Source organism: Eptesicus fuscus, chromosome 14 (assembly GCF_027574615.1).
Source record: "Eptesicus fuscus isolate TK198812 chromosome 14, DD_ASM_mEF_20220401, whole genome shotgun sequence".
Taxonomy (NCBI): Eukaryota; Metazoa; Chordata; class Mammalia; order Chiroptera; family Vespertilionidae; genus Eptesicus; species Eptesicus fuscus.
In genome coordinates, this window is record NC_072486.1 from 19,695,266 (window position 1) to 19,709,811 (window position 14,546).

The following is a 14,546-nucleotide window of genomic DNA, read 5'->3' on the forward strand; positions in this document are numbered from 1 at the left end:
GCTTATTAGTATATATCTAGTGACATATGATCTCGCTCATCTAGGGGAAATGATGAACAACATAGACTGAGGAACAAGAACAGAACCAGAAGCAAGGAGGCATCGATCGGACTATCGGGCCTCAGAGGGAGGATAGGGGAGGGTAGGGGGAGGGTGGGGGGGAGGGGGAGAGTTCAACCAAAGGACCTGTATGCATGCATATAAGCCTATCCAACGGTTAAGTTCAACAGGGGATTGGGGCATGCGTGGGGAGAGGGGTGGGATGGGAATGGGGGGATGAGGACAAATATGTGACACCTTAATCAATAAAGAAATTAAAAAAAAATAAATAAATAAAAAAAAAATAAAATAAAAAAAATAAAAAATAAAAATAAAAAAATAAAAAAAAAAAAAATAAAATTAATTTTAAAACATAAAAAAAAAAAAAAAAAAAAAAAAAAAAAAGAGGCTATTACTGTATTGGAGGTAGAAAGTGAATGGTTGCTTTAGACTAGAGTGGTGGCACTGGTGGTGTTGAGAAACAATCAAATTATGCATTTTTAAAATAATAAATTTTAAAATTTATTAAAATAATTTGTGAAAAAATTTGCTTTTAGATGAATTTGGGGAATGAGTAAAAGTCAGGCATTTATATTTGGGGCATGAAATGGGAGGACTGTGGGAGGAACTGATGTAGGATTAGGTAAAGGGCAGGTACCTCAGGGGCTCAGTTTTAAGCTTAAGACATCCAATAAGCATCTCAAATTTTAATGAAATTTATTGGAATTCTAAGCAAAAATGTCAAGCAGGTCAGAGAGAGACTGAGATCTGGAAATTTCTGGGATGGTGATATATACATCTGACAGATTGTCAGAAAGACAAATAAATAGACAGATGGAAAGATTATAAAGCCATGAGACATATGAGATCCCCTATTTAGAGGCCAGTGAGATGAGAAGAAAAGTAAATGAGATGAGGCCATCAGAAAGTTGGTGAGAAAAACTAGCCCACAGTGATAGCTTCGAATCCTAGATTAGAAAGGGTTTCAAAGAAGAACAATCTACACTAACAGATGCTAATAAATCACCTAAGATGAGGGGCAGATGTGAAAAAGATGATCCAATATAGTTGAGGGAGCTTGAGAAAGTTCTGAGAGTTTCTGTTTTCTTTGTGGAATAGAGAGCAAAGTCATCAGCTGAGAGTGAGGATGGAGACAGAGGTGTTAGATTTTGACTATAAATTTCCAATTATGATGGCTTTCACATTGTAGGTACTCAATGTGTGTTGATTATGTATCTGACAAAAAAAGAGAGAGTCAATATGAGTTAGAGGCCCCATTCTAGTCCCTACTATGATAACTAAGTCATTTATTTCCTCCATTCTTTAAGGTTTCATTTTCTCCTTAGTAAATTTAGGGTAATAATAGCTACTTAATGGAGAGAAAAAGAGTGATAGGATTTATGGTAAAGTAATTAGAAAAAGATGAATCTTGAGTACCTTTGTGTCTAATACAATTTATGTATTGATACATTTATATTAATATTTCATTTTATTCAACTTATTTCTGGAAGCTAGCTAGCTCTAAGATTGCACTGTATCTAACCCTGCACTTTAGTAAGGATTGAATTAAAAAGTGTAGGGGGCAGAGCTTAAATTTGCTAAAAAAAAAAAACTATACAAATGCCAAGTATTATTACCTTGAAGGGTTTAAGAGGAAGTAAGAAAAGTAAGAAGATACAATTCCAATCTTATTTGTGTTGGAATTTGCCAGGTGTCCTCAAACAGAGAATGATTAACAAGTTAATGAACAAGAAGTTAAATTTCCACTTAGGTGAGATAGATAAAAGACTTTGTGATCATAAAATGAAGAAAGACTTTAAAAAGACTTTAACTATTTTTGCAGTCAAGGTCTAATCTTTCTGTTTTGTAACTTTGCTTTTAAATATGCTTCCCTCTGAGATTGAAAGACCAACTAAAAGTTCTAAAAGAATCCTTTAAGTTGTAAATCAGTTATTTTTGGAATATTGGGTAGCATTCAACATTAAGACTTTTTTCTATTTGGTAATAAGAGATATGGTGAAAAAGAGTTAGCTACTAATACTAACACTTCAAAAAGTGACATCTTTTTCACTTTGCATAGACAGTAACCCATGTTGGTGAACTCTATGGAGTTTTATCATATTATGGTTCACGTGTTGTTTACCAAAATGGAGAAATAAATATAGGCTAGATGGTTATTTAAAACATGTGACTTTAGTTTTATAATTTCTAAATATATTTACTCTATTATTTAAAAGGGAATATTTATTTCAAGTTTGACCTCCCATAAAATGTACTTCTTAAAAATCCCTAAGGAGAGATTAAAGGTTATCATAATATCTATTTTGGTAATTCAATTAAGGTTATAAGAGATGCTGTCCACTGTTTCATAAACTTTTCAAGTAAGAGCCAAGAGACCTTTTAAAATATCTCGTCATCAGCCCTCCTCAGCCCTCACTCCACCCCACAAGTTCAAGAAAGATCAATGTAGAAAACAAGAAATGAGGACCTTGGGGTCACATTCATGTACAAATAATAACTAATAAGCAAATCACTTAGTAACACAGCATGACTTTTCTAAAATAAATAATATTTATTAACCCTATTTTTAAGCCAGTGTGTTTTTTTAATTAGCTTAGTAACTACTTCACCTATCAATCACTTCTATTATTGATGTTGGGGCTTATATTTGCTTGTCAATGTGCTTTCCTTTCATCTTCAGAACCAATCTGGTGATTTCTCACTGCCTAGAGAGCTTTTTAAACTGCAAGGATAAAAAATAAAAAATAAAATAAAAAGCAATGGTAACATAAAACACATTTTACCTCCACTTTAAAAAGCAAAACTCAGGGAAAAAAATAATATCACAATAACTCCTCAGAAATTAAAAAAGAAAATGAAAAAAATCGGAGTTATCTCTTTCTAGAAGTAGAGATGCCTCTAAAAATAGAGATTGATAGAAATCATATTTATGGTGCTCCAAATCCAGTGTTAAAATTAAAGCTTTTTTAATTTATAAAAGAAAACCTGTCACAAAGGCAATATTGTCCAGAAAATGTTTTAACAAACATGTACAAATCTTATAGGCATGGATGTTAAACATATAAAAATATCTAATCATCTATTAGATCATTTTCACACATGTAACTTTAAAGCCTGTGTCAAGTGAATGAAAATTCTTACTGTTCTCTGGAAGGGAAATATTCATACAGAAATTGCTTGAGAGAAGTCATAAAGTTTTCCTTTCTGGTGCAGGTTCAGTTTTCAGAATTATATTGCTACTAGTGGCCCAGTGCACGAAATTCATGCACGGGCGGTAGGGTGGTCCCTCAGCCTGGCCTGTATCTTCTCCAATCTGGGACCCCTGTGAGATCAGTCCTAAACCTGCAGTTGGACAAACCCCTTGCAATGTGGGACTACTGGCTCCTAACTGCTCACCTGCCTGCCTGCTTGATCTCCTCTAACCACTCTGCCTGCTGGCCTGCTTGCCCTCAACTACACCTCCCCGCCAGCCTGATCACCCACAACTGCCCTCCCCTTCTGGCCTGATCACCCATAACTGCTTCTGCCTCAGCCCTACCACCATGGCTTTGTCCAGAAGGACATCTGGAAGGTCTCATGATCTAATTAATATATTACCCTTTTATTCATATAGATACCTTATTTAGAGATAGTGACTCTATGACCATTTTCTAATATATAAATTTCTAAGTTTAATTTATATCCTTATCAATATTGCTTTTTTATATTGACTGCATTACACACTAGTTTTATGATTTTAAGTAAATGGTTATTCTAATAGTTATTTTTATTTTGCCCTTTAATTGGTTTAATAGCCAGGTGTTAGCATATAATACTAATTTAATACAAAATATCAACCTATGAGAGATTCTTAATCTTTTTTTGTGTCACGGTCCTTTTTGGTAGACAATTAAGTTTTCAGAATGATATTTTAAAATGCACAAAATAAAACATAGTCTTATAAATATAACCAATTATGTCAAAATGCAGTTATTTAATGGTGTGACTCTAATAACACATTAAATAACAGGATCTAGCAATATGTAAAATAACTATCAAAGCAGCAGTGAACATTAACAATAGTCTGTGATGTTACCAACAACTGTAATGTGATTTTAAAATGTCTCTGATTTCTTCTTGTGATTAAATTATTGGTAGTGCTACCACTACTGTTGCCTACATTCCTAATTAAAGGAAATGCTGGAGGGAGAGGTGCAAGGTGGAGGGGTCAAAAGGAGGGGAGGAGGGGGCATCTGTAATAGTTTAGATAATAAAGATAGCTTTTAGAAGAAGAAAATACTAAATTCCAGTTGGAGCCTTATGAAAATAAAGATTTTTTTTCTCCTACAAGTTCACACAGACTTTGAAATCTATGAGATTGTTCAATGTGATTTCAATTGCTCAAATTATACAGAGCCCAAAGAGAATGAAGATTGAAAGAAATGAGGGACAGTGCATTTAGGGTCATTTATTCATCCATTTATTCAATTTTTAAAATAATACTTACCTACCAGGCATTGAACTAGTCACCAGGGACACAGTAGTGAGCATAAAAGTTGAAGTTGTGATACCCTCGTGATATTTACAGAATAATGGAGAGTCATACAAATTAGTTTTCAAAAAATTAATAATAACTGCTACAAACGATTTAAGGGCATGGTACTACTCTAATATATAATGTGAACATTGACTTAGGGTGGAAATAAAAAGAGCATTTTCTGAGAAAACAATGGCAGAGAAGCTTTAGTTCACAGCTGAGACTGAAAGGAAGTCAAGGTTGCCCCGATGGTTTCTAAGGGAGCCCTTATTTTGTTCTGGAAATTATAAAAATAGCTAATGCCTAAGTCATTCAATTCATGACCATTTATTTTTGAATGTTTAATTTTATATAGTATTGAAAAAGTAATTTCATTTCACCTAACTTTAAATCACAATGAGAGCCAGGAGATTAAGAGAGAGTGGAGAAGGGGAGGGTGTGAAGAGGTGAAAGGAGAAAGAGGAAAAGAGAGATCAGTATTACTAATCTAATTAGTAAAAATATAATAGGATAACACAGTTCCCACAGAAAAGTGTAAGGGCGTTTTGGATAACTCAGAACATAGATGAGATTCTAGAATGTATAGCAGCTACAAATTAGAAAAGCTTTACAAAAGAACACTTACATTATCATCCAGGCTCTAACTGCAGACAGAAAGCAATGTGTTTAATTCCCCTCTCTCACCAACTGTGGGAACTTTAATAATCTGCTCTTCTCTTTCAGCAGCCATTTTATCTTCTTTAAATAGGTGAATATCTATTTGGCACAGGTCTTGAGAATATTAAATGAGATAATATATGGCATGTACCTTTCTTAGCTACTGGCAAGGTAGTAGGTGATCAATAAATGGTAGCTGTATAAATGCTATTGACATGGTAATGATGGTGGTGGTGATGATGATGATGATAATGAACACAACATGATGGGGTTGAATTTATTCCCTGTGCTGGGCTGTGGGGAGCTAAGAAACATAGATCCTGACTTCAACAGGTTTATCATCTAGTAGTTAATACAGGGCATATTTTTTACTTGGAAAGCTGCATTAACTGGCAAAAATGTAAGTCATCTTAGCCTTCTACTCTAAAGGCCAAAAACTCAGTACATTCTATTTTAGCTGAAGTATGTCTTAATGTTGATACTTTTATTTTCCAAACACAGAACTACAGGAAACCATTTTTTCAAAAGTAATTTTAGACTCTCATCACCAAAATAAACTACACATTAATAATATACAATAATAAAAAACACATTAATTGTTGCTTTTCATAATGCATGTACACTAATCTTTAGGGGGGCCGAGAAGTTTGTGGTTGGCTACAATATCAGGCTGATTCTTTATAGAGAATAAAGGGGGGAAAGACAGCCACATTCACTGTGGATGATCTATGCTCCAGATCAATAACTGAAACCTCTCATAACGCAAGAATACTAAGCAATTCTATTTCATAAAAGGTTGTGGAAAGTGACCACACTCTGCATTTCCTGGCTTTGTGGTAGTTTGGGGCTTTCAGTGGCTCCATCAACATAAAGAAAATGAGAGTCTAGTGATCTTCACCTTCATAGCCCTGCAAAAATACATGGAAAAACTAACAATCAGGAGGAAGCAGACAGATCTATATGGTAGTTCAAGTTTCAGACCAAGTCCATCTCCACGTACACTTTCACATTTCAAAGTGCTTTAAACTTCTAAGTGTTATGTGGGCCAAACTATTAACACTTGGAACGGATTTCTTCTCTCAAAATGAATGATACTGCATTGTCTTTGAGCCGAGGGGATGTCCTTTTCAGTTCAGTTTGTTAAACTAATTTCACTGAGTTCATTATTTCCTGGGCGATCATCATGTGATATTATTAAACTAGTTTTCTTATTGTGGAAAATTAAGTTCAGAATTAAGAACTTTATCACATTCTCAGCTTTAACTTTTGAAAGAATGAGATTGACGTAGTCAGAATTGTCTCATTCTTCTTTTTTTCAGCTTTATGTGGATATAATTGACAAACAATTATTGTATATTTAGTGCACAACATGGTGATTTGCTATTTATATACATTGTGAAAAGATTCCCACCAACAAATTAACACATCACCTCACATAGTTAGCTTTCTTTTCAATGTAGGAGAAGCCTTAAGTTTTTAGCAAATTTCAGTTATACAATAAAGTGTCATCTAATCTAATAATAGACAAATATGCAAATTGACCACACCTTCGATACACCTAAGCCACGCCCACCAGCCAAACCACACCCACCAGCCAATCAGGACAAGTATGCAAATTACCCCAACAAAGATGGCGGCTAATTTGCATATCAAGACAGTGTCGAAAGAAGCCAAGAGCTGCAGAAGGGAGTAAAGCTTCGAAGAAGCAGACAAGGGCGGAGCGGAGGCGGGGCCGGGGGCGAAGGGAAACGCAGGCGGGCTGGAGGAGAAGGCGGGGCGGGCAACAAGGGCGGAGCGGAGGCGGGGTAGAGTGCAGCAGTAAATCCTATTGCAGGATTTTTCCTGCAACGGGAACGCTAGTCAACTATAATCACCATATTATATATTAGATCCTCAAGTCTAATTCATCTTAAAAGTTTTTACGAGACTCTCCCTATTTCCCTATACCCCCTTGCCTGGCAATCATCATTCTACTCTCTGTTTCTATAAGTGTGACTTTTTAAAAAAACTTTCCACATATAGGTGATACCATACAATATTGTCTTTCTCTGGCTGGCTTTTTTACTTAGCATAATAACCTCACTTTCATTCATATTGTTGCAAATGGTAGGCTTTCCTTCTTTGTTATTTATTTAATTTTTTTCTTTCCTTCTTTTTTAAAGGCTGGATAATATTTCACATTTTCTTTATCCATTCATCCGTGGACAGACACTTGGATTGTTTCTATATCTTGCCTGAAATAAACATGGGGTACAAACATTTCTTTAAGATAGTGATTGCAATTTCTGTGGATATGTATACAGAAGTGGGACTGCTGGATCATATAATAGTTCTTATTTTTAATATCTTGAGGAACCTCTGTACTGTTTTCTATAGTGGCTGTACTAGTTTACATCCCCACCAACAGTGTACCAGCGTTCCCTTTTTCCCCATATCTTCTCTAACACGTTTGTTAATTTATTGATGAAGCCATTATGACAGGTGTGAGGTGATATCTCATTGTGGTTTTGATTGGCATTTCCCTGATGATTAGTGATGTAGACCACCTTTTCATGTACCTGTTGACCCTTTTCATATCTTCTTCTGACAAAGTTCTATTCAGGCCCTTTGTCCATTTTTGTAATTGAGTTGTTTGGTTTTTTTGACATTGACTATCATTTTTTTTTTACATTGACTATCACAGTTTCAATTGCTGTACAGAAGGCTTTTAATTTGTTATAGTACCACTTGTTTATTTTAGCTTTGGGTTGTATTTGATTTAGGTGTCAAATTCAGAAAATCATTTCCAGACCAACATCGAGGAGCTTATCTGCAGTTTTCTTCTAGGAGTTTTACAATTTTAGGCTTTATGTTCAAGTCTTTAGTCAAACATTTTGAGTTGATTTTTGTGTTTGTGGTAAGATAAAGATCCAGTTTTATTCTTTCCCATTTGGCTATCTAGTTTTCCCAACATTATTTGCTGAAGAGATTATCCTTTCCCCATTGTATATTCTGGGCTCTTTTGTGGAAAATCAATTGGCCATATATGCGTGGATTTCTTTCTGGGCCCTATATTCTGTTCTATTGATTAGCTGTCTGTTTTGTGAGAAGAGCATCCTATTTTGATGACTGTATCTTTGAATATACTTTGAAATCAGAAAGTCTGATGCCTCCTGCTTTTTCTTCTTTTTTAAGATTGCTTTGATGGAGTCAAGACTCCATCAAAAATTTATTAGACCTAATAAATGAATTCGGCAATGTAGCAGGATACAAAATTAACACCAAGAAATCCATGGCATTTTTATACACCAATAGTGAACTTACAGAAAGAGAGACTGAAAAAGCAATCCCATTTATCATCGCACCAAAAAAATTAAGATACCTAGGAATAAACTTAACTAAGGAGGTAAAAGACCTATGCTCAGAAAACTACAGGACACTGAAAAAAAGAGATAGAGGCAGACATAAACAGATGGAAGAACATACTGTGTTCATGGATTGGTAGCATCAACATCATCAAAATGTCCATACTACCCAAAGCGATCTATAGATTCAATGCACTCCCCATTAAAATACCAATGGCATATTTCACAGACCTAGAATGAACTTTCCAAAATTTCATCTGGAATAAAAAAAGACCCCGAATAGCTGCAGCAATCCTGAGAAAGAAGAACAAAGTAGGTGGGATCTCAATACCAGATATCAAGCTGTATTACAAAGCCACTGTTCTCAAAACTGCCTGGTACTGGCACAAGAACATGACATATAGACCAATGGAACAGAATAGAGAACCCAGAAATCGACCCAAACCACTATACTCAATTAATATTTGACAAAGGAGGCATGAACATACAATGGAGTCAAGATAGTCTCTTCAATAAATGGTGTTGGGAAAATTGGACAGATACATGCAAAAAAATGAAACTAGACCACCAACTTAATCATCTGAGAGATGCAAATCAAAACAACAATGAGGTACCATCTGACACCTGTCAGAATGGCTATCATCAACAAATCAACAAATGACAAGTGCTGGTGAGGATGTGGGAAAAAAAGGAACCCTCGTGCACTGCTGGTGAGAATGCAGACTGGTGCAGCCACTGTGGAGAACAGTATGGAGTTTCCTCAAAAAACTAAAAATGGAACTCCCATTTGACCCAGTAATCCCACTTCTAGGAATATATCACAAGAAACTAGAAATACCAATCAGGAAGGATATATGTACCCCTATGTTCATAGCAGCACAATTTACCATAGTTAAGATTTAGAAACAGCCTAAGTGCCCATCAGCAGATGAGTGATTAAAAAACTGTGGTACATCTACACAATTAAATACTATGCTGTGGTAAAAAAGAAGGAATTCTTACCATTTGCAACAGCATGGATGGAACTGGAGAGCATTATGCTAAGTGAAATAAGCCAGTCAGAGAAAGATAAATATCACATGATCTCACTCATTTATGGACTATAATGAACAACATAAACTGATGAACAAAAACAGATCCAGAGACAGAGAAGCATCTCTCAGACCATCAAACCTCAGAGGGAAGGTAGGGGAGGGTGGGGGTAAGGGGGAGAGATCAACCAAAGGACTTGTATGCATGCATACGTATAAGCATAACCAATAAACACAGACAACAGGGGGGTGAGGGCATGAGTGGGGGGGTGGGGGGGGGCAACGGGGGGATAAGGACACACATGTTATACCTTAATCAATAAAGAAATTAAAAAGAAAGATTGCTTTGACTGTTTGGAATCTTCAGTGGTTCTGCACAATGTCTGATCATTCTTAATGTCCTAATGCTCTAAGATTCGGATTAAACTAAAAGAGCTACCAGGGTGGCATAATAGCACACACACAAATACACAGTGACCAAAAATGTATACACACACTTTGAATAATTATAAAGGCAGTATTTAATAAAATGCATTTGATTTTCAAAATTGAGATATCACCTGTTAAGGTGTGTATACATTTCTTGAAACATCCTGTATATTTATGTATTAGTAAGTTATTAAAAGAGTAAAATATATAATGTTTTAAATTAAATGATAATATATTGATTTTTTTTATTACAAACCAATATAAGATAACTAGTATTTGATTTTTGTTTTACGGATATAATGCTAAAACGGCAAAAGAAATTCTGGAATATTCCAGGCTTTACAAAAATAATATAACTGAATGAAATGCCAGCATACTGCATAGAACTGTGCAAAGTATAACCACTTCACGGGACTTGAAATGAAGGTACAATACTTGATAATTCTTTGTCTGGGTTGGGGGGGTGCTTACAACATATCCATCTAGGCATAAAAATGGAAAGAAAGTTCTCCTTTTGAACTCTTTTATTTGCTCTCTGGATAAAATAGAGATATATTCTCTCTAAGTTACCAAGAAAGGTCGAGCTACATTATTATCCTGACTCAAGAGCAGCATATTAGCATTGTTACTAATGTGAAAAGCACAAGAGATTTCAATCATTATTGATCAAACTTGACCAGTGGCAAAAACTTTGAGGCCTACATAACCAAGGTAATACATATGCCTTTTATTTCTTGGTACTACTTGTTAGTATAGTCACACACACACACACACACACACACACACACACACACACACACACACACACATTTAGATAATGTATTACCAAGTAAACCTTAGAATCTACTGAAATTTAATATGACCCTAGCTGAACTTTATTTATGACCTTTGGTCTATACCAGACATACGCCATAAAAAAACATTGTTTCAATCTGTTTTAATTTTACTTCATGATTCTGTCTCAGAAAGGTTTAAAACGTGTTTAAGTGCCTGATGCACATAACCCTATATAATTTTGATTAACGTGTTGGCAGTTTTACAAAATGTTTGTTTTTAATTACCAAAAGGAACCAATCCATATTAAAAATTAAATGGTTGCAGTTTTTTAAAACTCTGGCTGCTTATTAAGCTAGAGTTAGCCATAAAAACATTTTTGGCTTCCCTACAACAGAAGAAAGATTTATCTAAGCTACACTATTAAAAAATCCATTTAGGCTGTCGACAAGTATGTCAAATATCAACCGAATATGATTTAAAGATGCAAGGCCACGAAAAAGAAATATTCTTTGGACTGTTGTAGGATCTATATGGTCTCAAAGAATCAGAGGAGAGTGATAGGTTGGCACAAGAACAAGAGAAAGATAGTGCCTGGGGCTGTGGAGTTTGAGGGCTAGTCAAGACTTTCTCCAAGTGCCTGTTATCTGGGTCAGCCCGGCTCTGACATCTACATTCCCAACTCTGTTTCCGCTGTGTGTGCATTCCTGCTCGGGTTCTATGCCAGGTCACCTTTACAATTATGGTTTCATTAGTCTCACTGTAAGTATATTTTGTATTGTAATTCCATTTCTCTTCCCCCCAGCCCCAAGACACTTTCCTTCTGTCAAATACACAGGCATTGATCATTTGCCACAATTTCTAATGGATAACAAGCGATAAGCATTCGATGCATGTCCATAGGGAGCTCACAGCCTAGTAATTATCTGGTAAAACTATTAAGAAAAAGCTAGACCATGAATAAGTTTTTACAATGTCAGATTTTTAACATTTTTATTCCTAAATTCCTTTAAATACATTACTTAAATCCTCACAGTCTCTCTTTTCATAGGTCAAAATTATTAGTCCTCATTCAGACATAAGTAACAATGCCTTGATTTTCAACCCCAATGCCATATCCATTAAATAAAGAGTTGTATAATAACAAACTTAAGTGTGTTATCTTAGAAATTATATTCTTTGAGTTCCTAGTGAAATCAATACTACTTACTCCATTTTCTGTTATACTCCCAATATCTTTTTAAGGAATCAAACATACATTTGGCAGTAATCCCACACCAAAACAAGAAAGAGGTAAGAGGTAAACTCAAAAGAAAAATCAAGAATTATATATATATATATATATATATATATATATATATATATATATATATATATATATATATCACTGCAAATTTAGTTTACCAAATTCCCTTTGTGAAATCGACATGTTTTCTTAATAACGGTGTCCAGTACTTTCTTCCCTAATGTAATACAAGTTGTAATATGCTCAGTATGCTGAATTATACTCACAGTACCCTTCATATTGGATGAATAAACACCTCTTGGTATAGCTGTCAAAGTCATGACAATGGTGTCTTACTTCACAGTGAAATACGTCAGCAATGAGAGCCACTCTATCTATCTTGCTACCTTGTTCCAGAGGTGGCTGGAGATTCAAGTCAAGTCAGTCCAAAACATAGGATTTTGAACCCAGAGACATGGAAAAAGGAAGTTTAGAGGCTTGAATCATATTAATGGCGATACTTTGTAGAGCACCTCATGGCTGGCTATGGCTGAGGCCGCCGAAGCTTCCATAATCACAAAACTTTTTAAGTATCAATTGCTCACCTCTTCTAGGAAGTCAAAGATAGACATATTACCTGATCCTTCCAATACATTGTCTTTCATGTTTGGGTTAACAAGAAACAATAACTTTGAGCCCTGGCCGGGTGGCTTAGTTGGTTGGAGCAAAAGCCTGCACACCAGAAGGTGGCAGGTTTGATTCCTGGTCAGGGCACATACCCGGGTTGTGGGTTTGATCACTACTGAGAGTATTTGTGGGAGGCAATTGACTGGTGTTTCTCTCTCACATGTTTCTCTCTTTCTTTCTTTCTTTCTTTCTTTCTTTCTTTCTTTCTTTCTTTCTTTCTTTCTTTCTTTCTTTCTTTCTTTCTTTCTCCTCCTTCGCTCTCTCTCCCTCTCTCTCTAAAAATCAATTCAAAAAATATAATTACTTTGAGAATATAATAAAATAGTAAACTTTTCAAAGAACTAAAAGTGATCTCAGTTATTTCATTCAACATTGCCTTTAAAGGTGAGGAATTGAAGCTGAGAGGAAATAAGAACTTTGCCCAAATTTATGGGGGGAAAAAGTATTTTAAATTAACATATCCTCAATACAATGTGATGACTTAAGTTGCTAGAAATAGCATTTGAAAATGGCATTTGGTCATATGTTTTAATTTTCAATGATATAGACTTTGTTGAAAATTTGCCATATCATTTCTGAAGTTCATCAGGTATAACTCCTTATGTCTGATGTTGACAAAATGCCCAAGATAGCAAGTCAAATAAGATAAAGCACATTATAAATGATATTATCTCATACTAGAGGCCTAGTGCACAAAATTTGTGCATGGGTGGGGAGGGTGGTCCCTCAGCCCAGCCTGCGCCCTCTAGCAGTCTGGGAGCCCTCAGGGGATATCCAACTGACGGCTCATCCTTAGCGCTGCTGTGCTGCTGTGTTCGCCAGCTGTGAGCCCAGCTTCTGACTGAGTGGTGCTCCCCCTGTGGGAGGTGCACTGACCAACAGGAGTTAGCTCCTGCATTAAGCCTCTGCCCCCTGGTGGTCAGTGCATGTCATAGCAACCAGTCATTCTGCTGTTCGGTCAATTTGCGTATTAGCCTTTTATTATATAGGAAGATAAAAGGAAAATATATTTATGTTATGTTATGTTATGTTATGTTATGTTATGTTATGTTATGTTATGTTATGTTATGGCATAGAATGTCTCTGATAAAAGGAGTTGTCAGAGGTTTAAGGAGTTGGGGGAGTAGTTTACAAAGAAACTTTTCTTTGTATTTTCTTTTGTAAATTTTGAATATATGCACATATTATCAACTCTTAAAAGCAATAAAATTCTTCAAAAAATAAGTGTGTGAATATAGCTAAGAAAATTGTAGGAAAATGACAAGAATAATGGGAGGAGACTTGTGTTATAAAATGTTAAAAGCTATAAAGCGACTGTAATTAAAGCAGTGTATTATCATAAGATAAATTGATAACTAGCTAGGTGGAATGGGAAAAGGATCCAGAAATAAATCCAGATAGAGGTGGGAATTTAATATATAATTTTCAAAAGAGGATTGAAAACATTTACTATCCCATGTTGGGACAATTTACTATTAGTTTGGGGAAAAAAAACACACACCATAACAAAAGAAAATGCCAAGTGATTTAATACATGAGTAGCAACAACAGGTAAATGATAAAAGTAGAAGAAAATATTTGATGAAACTTTTATTACCTTGGATGTGTGAAACAGCTTCCTTTGAATAACACAAAATTCAGAAATCATAAAATTTATTGATAAAAATTAAGAAAACTTTATTATAAAATATACCAGGAATAAATTTATTTAAAAAGCAGATAAAAACTAAATAACATAGGAGAAATACTAAAGATACAAGCAGAGCTTATTGAAATAAAAACAGAGGTGCAATGGAGGCTCAACAAAGAACAATAAAGGTTTA